Source organism: Thamnophis elegans, chromosome 7, assembly GCF_009769535.1.
Source record: "Thamnophis elegans isolate rThaEle1 chromosome 7, rThaEle1.pri, whole genome shotgun sequence".
NCBI lineage: Eukaryota > Metazoa > Chordata > Lepidosauria > Squamata > Colubridae > Thamnophis > Thamnophis elegans.
In genome coordinates, this window is record NC_045547.1 from 14,346,055 (window position 1) to 14,356,294 (window position 10,240).

The window sequence follows — 10,240 nt, forward strand, 5'->3', positions numbered from 1 at the left end:
CTGATTGGTTGTCAGACTCCCATGAGGCCATGCAGGGGCAACTCTCTAGGCTGTGTTTTGAATCCAGGTTTGGTTGAGTTCTCAGATGCCATGTGGTCAGTTGGGGCCAATATTATCATGCTTTCCTGTAGCTGAAGTGGAGAAGTCTTTATTATGAAAAGTGGACTAGCTTGGCCTTCTTAATGGCCCATCCATCCAGAGAAATATTCTGCCTTTTCAATATTTCCTAGGATATTTCATTTTTCTGGGAGTGGGCTGGGTGATAACTTCCTACAAAGGAATGCAATCAAGCAGAATGCCGTTTTCTACTTCATTTTGTATTATAATAATAATACAAGGAGGGGAACCTTGACAACAATACAGTAATAAGTAGGGGAAAAGAAGTATGTGAGAAATTCTTTTTGCAGCAAAAAGTAGGCAAGAAAAATAGGTGGGAAGGTAACAGCGTTCCGTGCGCCTTCCGTGTTTAGTCATGCCGGCCACATGACCAACGCTGGCTCTTTGGCTTTGAAACAGAGATGAGCATCGCCCTCTAGAGACGGAAATGACTAGCACATATGTCTGAGGGGAACCTTTACCTTTACTTTATGGAGCTCATCTAAAGGATGTTTTTTTTTCCCTTTTCTGTTCTTTTCATTTCTTCTTTTTAGGTCATTTGTTCGCTTGACACAGTCGATAGCCTTTGAATCTTCTGCTGTAGTGATAAAACATTAGCACAGCTGTATGGCATGGGAGGGAAAAGGCACCAAGGAAAGCTTGTCTGACGTATTTTAGAGCTGCAAATCACTGTTAATTGTAAGCAGAGATGGCTTAATCTCTGCCTCCCTTCAGTCCAAGACATCTTTGGTTCAGCTGTTAGCCATTCATTCATCCTCCTCTCCCTGCACACCAAACTTTCACACACATCTTGATACGATCATAAAACCATTCATTCCATCACTGGGACAACATGAATGACGTAACTCAGAAATAAAACTAGCTTTAGTAGAAAAGAAGGCTCGAAAATAGTAGTGAGGAAGAACCTGTATGAATTGACAGGATTTGAAGGAAAGAGCCGCCCCTCATCTGGGATAATTTTTTATTTTAACTAGCAGCTGTTTCCATTCATTAACCAAAAATACATGAAAAGGGAAGAGGGGAAAAATGTTACCTTCACTAATATTGGGGTAAAGGTAAAGGTTCCCCTTGCACACATGTGCTAGTTGTTCCCAACTCTAGGGGCCGGTGCTCATCTCCAGTTTCAAAGCTGAAGAGCCAGCGCTGTCCAAAGATGTCTCCGTGGTCATGTGGCCAGCATGACTAAACGCTGAAAGCGCACGGAACGCTGTTACCTTCCCACCAAAAGTGGTCCCTATTTTTCTACTTGCATTTTTACATGCTTTCAAATTGCTAGGTGGGCAGAAGCTGGGGCAAGTAATGGGAGCTCACTCCATTACACGGCGGTAGAGATTTGAACCGCCGAACTGCCGACCTTTCTGATCGACAAGCTCAGTGTCTTAGCCACTGAGCCACAGCCTCCCTAATATTGGGTAAGGCATCTGTTTATTAAAATTAAAATTACCTGCCTTTCGTGCAATCCTAATCCCCCAAACTGGGCATAAAATGCCCTTTAAAACCATAACGTTACAACTTTAAAAGCAGGGAAGCCAAAGACTTAAAGCAGTATAGTTCAATTCAAACCTTCGGTGGCCGAGGAAGTTTCTCCTTTCATCCAAGCTTTCTTTCAAATAAGTCTCCCTGCTTCCTTCAAGCTCAGTTGGAACTAGAATGCCTATTTCATAAGGACGGGATGGGAGGGCAGAGAGCCAATTTTGCTTCATTATTGTTTCGTTCACTTTTTAGGAGAATAAGCAGCTTTGCCAGAGACTTCCAGCCTGGAAAGCCCCATCCAAGTGTTATAAATAAAAGAAATAAACCCGGATTGCTTTCTTTTGCCTTAGCAGGCGAGCGTTGAAGGGATTATGCCGCTCCATCAGATACGGCAACCTTTTGCACAGGGAGCTGTGATGATGAAGCGGTTGATGAGAATGGTGACTGCCATCAGCTGCTGTCACGTTAATGTCGCCCTTGTGACTGATGGAGCACACGAGGCCTCTCATCCCATTAACCGCTCCGGCAAGATGTGAAAGTTGCCAATTGCTGCCAAGGGGAGGGGACAAGGCATGCTGCAGGTGGAAAGAAGCCGCAGGTGACCACACCTGCAGAAAAAAACAGGGCAATTTTACAGGGCCAAAAGCAGGGGTGAAATCCAGCAAGTTCTGACAGGTTCTGGAGATCCGGTAATGGAAATTGTGAGCAGTTGGGAGAACCGGCAGCAGAAATTGTGAGTAGTTTGGAGAACTGGCAAATGCCACCTCTGGCTGGCCCCAGAGTGGGGTGGGAATGGAGATTTTGCAGTAACTTTCCACGCCATGCCCACCAAGCCACACCACGCCCAGATGGCGCAGTGGTTAAATGCAGCACTGCAGGCTACTTCAGCTGACTGCAGTTCTGCAGTTCGGCTGTTCAAATCTCACCGGCTCAGGGTGGACTCAGCCTTCCATCCTTCCGAGGTGGGTAAAATGAGGACCCGGATTGTTGTTGGGGGCAATATGCTGACTCTGTAAATCGCTTAGAGAGGGCTGAAAGCCCTATGAAGCAGTATATAAGTCTAACTGCTATTGCTATTGCTATCAAGCCACGCCCACAGAACTGGTAGTAAAATAATTTGAATTTCACCACTGGCCAAAAGGATCTGAAAGGCGATTTCTACACTGGATTGTAAGCCCAAGATTTATCTTGGAAGGTACATGGAGAAATCAGGCTTAGGGTCCCCCGCCCCAATGCAAGTAGTCCTTGACTTGCAACCATTCATTTAGTGACCGTTTGGAGTTACAAAGGCACTGAAAAGGGTAACTTATGACCATTTTTCACATTTATGACCATGGCAGTATCCTCACGGTCACGTGATCACATTTAGGACCTATTTACAATTGCAGTGATTGACTTAACAACTGTGGCAAGAAAGGTCGTAAAATGGGACAAAATTCCCTGTCTTCTTTAGCAACATAAATTTTGGGCTCAATTGTGGTCGTAAGTCGAGGATTACCTGTATGATGTTTGGTGCTCTCAACCACCTATTTGTAATACTGACACATAACTTTGTTTAGGCTTACAAGCTAATCCTTGACTTACGACTGGTTGGCTAGCGACTATTTGAAGTTACAACAGAACCAAAGAAATGGGATTTACAACCCAGATTCGAAGTGTCAACACCCCCACACCTCACAGTGACATGATCACATTTTTGGCCATTGGCAACTGGCTCACATTTATGGCCATTTGCTGCCTCCCGCAGTCACATGTTTGTACTTTACAGTGTTTTGTGCTGCCGTTTACTTCTGTTTCCGGGGGGGGGGGGGGGGAGTGTGGAAATGGCTCCATCAAACAAATCCCAAACATTATAGATTTTAATTGCTGTCATTTTGGACGCTCTGTTGTAACCTAGCTGCTAAATTGCACATTGAAGGAACAGTTAATTTTTAAAAAGTAAATTATTACTGAGCCCCTACAACAGGATTGCTCAGGTTAAGGATGCCAGGTAGATTCTCTGACAATAAAAACTTCCAGCAAATTATCTCTCTATCCATCCAGGGATGGGATGCTACGGGTTCACCTGGGTTCAGGAGAACCTGTAGCTAATGTTACAGCCAGCCCAGAGAACTTCCAAATCCCACCCCTGGCTGGCCCCGCCCACCGTGCCCCTCCCCTCCCAGGAGTCTCCACATGGTCCATTTTGGATGTGAGGTAAGTGCAGGGAGGCTCAGGACGGGGGAAAAACAGGTCTCCCAGAGGTTCTGGAAGGCCTGAAATGGCCGGGGGAGGCAGTTTTTGCCCTCGTAGAGGATTGAGGAAAGCCTCCAGAGCCTGGGGAAGGCGAAAAAGCCCCCCCCCCCAGTCATGGTGCAGGCGGCCAACTAGGCGATGCCCACTATGGACATGCCACCCAGCAACCGGGCACAGAACCCATTGCTGAAGTTTTTGAAGCCCACCCCCGTATCCGTCTTGATGATAAAACTTTCCACATCTGTGGAAAGACACGAAAGACTAATCTTGGATTTATGATCATTCATTTAATAAAGTCAGATGATCAAAATTCAGGCATCATATTTATAGCAATAGCAATAGCAGTTAGACTTATATACCGCTTCATAGGGCTTTCAGCCCTCTCTAAGCGGTTTACAGAGTCAGCATATTGCCCCCAACAACAATCCGGGTCCTCATTTTACCCACCTCGGAAGGATGGAAGGCTGAGTCAACCTTGAGCCGGTGAGATTTGAACCGCCGAACTGCAGAACTGCAGTCAGCTGAAGTAGCCTGCAGTGCTGCATTTAACCATTGCGCCACCTCGGCTCCTTTATGTTGGTTGCAGCATCCTGGGCTCATATGATTGCCATTTACAAGCTTCCCCAGCAGCTTCTGACAAGCAAAATCAATGGGGAAAAATAGGATTCCTTTAACAACCATGTGTTTGCTTAACAACCACAGCAAAATGGTAATAAAATTGGCACAGATCAACAACTGCATCACTTAGCAATGAACATTGAGAACACAATTGTTCTCAATGAACAATTGTGGTGATACGTTGTGGACTACTTATAATGAGACCAAACAACATCAATTGCACTTTAGTTAATTAAAAATTCTATTTAGATGAATCTTGGAGTTGTCTTTCTGGCCACTGAGATCTACGCACTATATAAATGTATAGCAACCTGGAGCTGAAGAGGTATTGATCCACTCTGGATAACATTGCTTTCTAGTAACTCTCAAGTGTCCAGAATAATTCTCCATGCATTTTTCCCAATATAGTCAGCAAAGCAGCTCTGAAGGTTTTTTGTTATTTCACTAAGAAGGCTCTCCAGGGATTAGATTTGTTCAGAGGATTAATGAATATAAAACAAAAGTTTTAAAAATCCATGTTCAGACAAGATTTCAGAAAACTGGTAAGAAGCTCTTAAATTTTTCAGAAGTCTTAATCAAGCTGAGATTGTAAAAGAGGAAAGAAAAAGCTTAATTCTTTTAAAGGAGAATTTATAAAAAATTACATATACTGCAATGCAGGCTCATCAACAACAGCAATCTCCATTAAATAAGAATGTCTTTTTAGCCACCAAAATTTATTTTAATGATAATTGCACCATTTATTTTCATCTCCGGTGTTGTTGTTTACTTGTAATGGATTATAGTTTAGTGATTTATATGAATCCATCCATTGTTGTTTATTTAATAAATCATAGTTAAAGAAATCATGGATTAGTATGAGGTCTGAATCTATTTGAATCTAAGGCTTCTTAGTAAAAAATCACCTTGGATAAGGTGAGCCCCTTCGAAACTGGAATTTAGTTATCTCCAAACTAATATCCTTAAATATTTTTCAATTTCTAGAATTCTCTGCCAACAAAAACAAGTTTATTAGCAGAGGTTTTGCTACTAATAGTAAGTTCATTGCCTGATATATTGAATTGTAATAAGCACCACATATTAATGTCTGATTATCACATTGTTGAATGAAGCCCAGTAAGAAATAGTTGGCAGCCAAAATGTCTATGGACATTCTCAAACATCCAGATCATGGTTGTCCCAAAGGTGCTTTTTCCAAAAGGCAATTGGGCTTTCTTGTTTTTTTCTTTTGAAGACGTTTCACTTCTCATCCAAGAAGCTTCTTCAGTTCTGAGAAGCAAAACATTTTCAAAACAACAACAACAACAACAACAATCAAGACAACCTTTTGGGAAAATGGACCTTTGAGACAGTTGACAGCCAAGAAAGGAGAGAGGGAGGGAGGGAGGGAGAGAGAGAGAGAGAGAGAGGGGGAGAGAGAGAGAGAGAGAGAGAGAGAGAGATTGATTTATGGAATAAGCATTAGACTAGTCCTCAAGTTATGACCACAGTTGAACCCCAAATTTATGTTGCTAAGTGAAACATTTGCTATGTGAGTTTTGCCCCATTTTACAACTTTTCTTGCCAAAGTTGTTAAGTGAATGATTGCATTAAGTTAGTAACACAGTTGTTAAGTGAATCTGGTTTCCCCCGTTGACTTTGCTTGTCAGAAGGTCGTAAAAGCTGATCACATGACTGCAGGACACTGTAACCGTTATAAATACGAACTAGTTGGCCAGCATCTGAACCAGAGGTGGGTTCCTACCGGTTTAGACCAGTTTGGCCGAGTAGGTAGTAGCTCGGCCTGCCACGCCCCCGAACTGGTTCTATCAGCGGCGGCATCATCTTGATTTTCAGTTCTGCACAAAAAATTTTGCGCACCAAAGCAACCCACCTCTGATCTGAACTTTGATCACGTGACCATGTGGAATGTTTCAATGGCCGTAAGGTCACTTTTTCAGTGCTATTGTAACTTTGAACAGTCACTAAATCAGGGGTCGGTAGTCGTAAACAATCAAAGAGCCATTTGGACCTCTTTCCAACAGAAAAGAAAACACCGTGAGCAGAGGTGTGTTCCTACCAGTTCGCACCAGTTCATTAGAACCGGTTCGTCAAATCTACCGAACTGGTTAGAAGAGGTTCCACCAGAAAGCAGGCCACACCTACAGAAGAGGTTCCAAAAAATTTTGAAACCCACCACTGACACACACACAGACAGACGGACGGACAGACAGACAGACGGACAGACAGACTCACACAGAGAGAGAAAGAGAAAGAAAGGAAGAAAGAAAGAAAGAAAAAAAGAAAGAAAAAAAGTGAGAGAGAGATGAAAGAAAAAAAGGAAAAAGGGACAGAGAGACAAAAGGAAGGAAAAAAAAGAGAGAGAGAGAGAGAGAGAGAGAGAGAGAGAGAGAGAAAACACATGGCCGGCAAGCCACTCCCACAAAGGAGGCCACACCCACAGAGTAGGTTCAAAAAAATTTTGAAACCCACCACTGACTGGGAGCCACAAAACCCTTCCCATGCCTGACTATTTCCTGAGTGGTCACAAAACTAGCATATGTAGTTGAATTAAACATTCTGTTTTCTTCTGAAACTTTTCTTTTCTTGGATTTATCCATGGTTGCCCTACCAAGGATTGAAAAGCTCAATAAATCACATGCTGGTGGGTGTCGCACATTGGCGGTTGTGACACGTATTTTGAGCGACAGGGAGCTGCAGCAGAGGGATGAAAGAGCCACATGCGGCTCCAGAGCTGACCCCTGCACTAAAAGAATGAACTGTTGTAAGTCAAGGACTACCTGTATACAATTATAGTGGCCTGGTGAAAAACTGGCATCTCTCCTTGCCTTAATATCCCAAATCTGGACCACAATTGACTCCTGGCGAGACCTACCAATCAGAAACCTATCGCATAAATTTCTGAGTCTTTCACTCTTCAACATCTTTCTAGATTATTTTTTTCAAAAGGAAGGTGATGGGAATAATGAGTAATCTCATTTCAGATTACTATACAGTGAAAGGGTTTTACTTTCTTAATCTGGCAGGACCCTGGTAAAGTGGGGGAGGGTAAAGTAAGGAGAAACTATATTGGCATGCTCGCCCACAAGGGGAACACAATTTAGTGCCAAGCAGCTTATACAGCTAAGATGCAATCAGCAATCCAAGCAGTTAAATTTATGAGTCAATATCTTTTGCCAATGGACAATGGGTTCTTCTTTAGCGTGGAAACTGCCTAATTTCAAACATACACAAATATTAGAGAGGTATGCATAGAACTGCATTGTTGTAATTTAACACTACTAAGGAATCTCACTACTGTCTGTCACATCTACACAAATAACTATGCATAAAATTATTCTTCTCTTACGGTGTTCCCTCCTTTGTCCTTCCTCTAATCTTTAGATTTTAGTCTTAGATGCCTCCATTGTAAACATACGTACATATGGTTCGTTCATTGTAAACAACATACAGATGGTTTAAAATTTTCTTACCATCAGGATTTTTTGTGGATGTTCTAAAACTACACAAAATAGGGTAGTGGCAGAAAAAAATGGTGATCTGGAAAAAAAAATTTTTTTTTTTTTTAAAGGCATGTATGAATGGAAGCGTCTCTGGTAGCCTCTCCCCATAACATACGCTACACAAAATGTGTGTCCTACCTTTGCATCTGCATCATTCTGCCATAGGGACCACATACTGGTTGCCATGGCAACAGTGACGACCAGAAGCCTGCTGCATCATCACACCATCTCCAGAAGACCCTAATAAGATGCTCACTGAAAGAGATGCGCATTGAAAAATAACAGATCGTTTTCACCTACGTTTTCTGTTTCCTCCGTTTCTCCAAACGGGGTTGAAGAAAGGAAATAGTATCTGTAAGTTTTCCAAAACAAGAATAAATTAAAAAAAACAAAAAAACCCACTGTGCAGAGCTGGAGGCGCCGGAGAACAAAAAAAGGAATTTATGATGCTGGAGATTTACCAAGTCAGAGGCTGTTAAAACTACAGTATGAGCATGTTAGTTAATGGCAAGGTTTTAACCAAGGAAAATCTGAAGTGGACAGCTTCATTTCTGTCCTGTAAGTATATAGCCTTCTTATAAATGTTCTAATAGATGTTATTTGCCTTGCTGGAACGGGAGTGTTGTTGATTTTAATGTAGCAAAACAATGCAAATAATGTTCTTTGTGAACTGGCTCCAGCAAGATATTCTAAGGGGTGAAGCATCTGATCAACGTTGTCAACTAACTGAATATGCCTTGGAGATTAGAACTGGTCTGGTTCCAATGTTTCTGTTGTTCTGGCGTAAATGTAAATATGATGCTTTGGAGACTTTGTTTTTCAAAATTCCACTTTTGAAGGTTTGGTTTTGCTGTTCTTCACATTTCAGTGTCTAATAGGGGGGAAAAAACAAAAGCCCAAAATGAGGAAATAGTCCAGGGATGTTCACTCATTCACATAAGCATGTATTACCCTAAAAGAATCCCTTAAAAGAGCAATTTAAGCAGAAATGCAGATTCCTGGAAGTTGGTAATCTAAATTACAATAAGAGAGACAAATAAGAGTGAAAATACTGGGAGGTACAAATATGTAACATGGCAGATATATTCAAATGCTATCCATTGCAATCCTTTTCAATGCTTGTTTTGATTTAAATGTCATTTCTACTGGAATCAGACCCCTAACATCTGTGTTTTAGATCATGGCTCCAAACTTTAAAATCTGTATTACAAAATAATAGGGAGTAAACACAGCAGTGTTTACATGCAGGTCCATGTGAATACAATTGTATTAAACATACTACAATAGGAGGGTGAAATATTGCAGATCTCTGTTCAAGGAGAGATGGTTTCAAATTCTGTATGAAAGCAACATTGTTCTGATGCACAAGGAATTGTTAACTTGTACCAGACAGGACAGGTTCCCCAGCTATGGAAGCTCATGAGCAAGTTGTTGTCTCACACCCTACCTTATCTCACAGGGCTACAGTGGAGGAAAAGATTACAGGAGAGATGGTTAGTTATATTTTGGATGAGCCTTGATACAGCTTTGGCAACAGCTGAGAAAGAAGAACCGGGTCCCTGTTAAGAGTCCCTCTAAATTAAAACTATTTACTTGTCAATGCCTCCCCAGTAGGGTGACAAAATACAGAATCCCATACTGTACTTTGAATAGTTATAGAGGAGAGGGAATTTCAGCAAGTGCAGATTGCATGCTTGCCCTTCTGTTGCATCCAGCAGGAGAAGTCAAAGGCATTTTGTTAATTGCGGAGAATTAGGAGCTTCTCTTCCCCACCCAGATTTATAAGGCCACCTTGGCAGTGGCAAACATTCTTCTCTGCTTGCGAGAGTTGCAAGTTAGCTTGGGGAATGCAGAAGGGGTGGTGTTATCTTCTGCCCTTCTAGTACACAGTGTCCCCTTTCATCACAACATCTACCACCTTCTGTGGTGTTTCATTGAGCTAATGGTAGGCTGAACCCTGAGATTTGACCCACCCTAGGCTCCAGTGTCTTAAGTAGATGTCCTTCCCCACCAGAGGTGGGTTTCACATAAGTTTACCACTGGTTCGCCCCCGCGCTTGTTTTGTGAGCATGCCCGCCTTCTGCACATGTGTGTGACCTTCTGTTCATGTGTGTGGCCTTCTGTGCATGTGTGCTACCTTCTGCACATGCTCTTTGCTTGCGCACACAGCTTGCACGCATGCGCACGGTTTAGAAAACGTGGCTAAATAGAATGGCATAGAGTCGGGGCGCAGGTCACCACTACCGATTAACCTGAACCAGTCCGAACCGGCTGAATACCACCTTTGTTCCCCA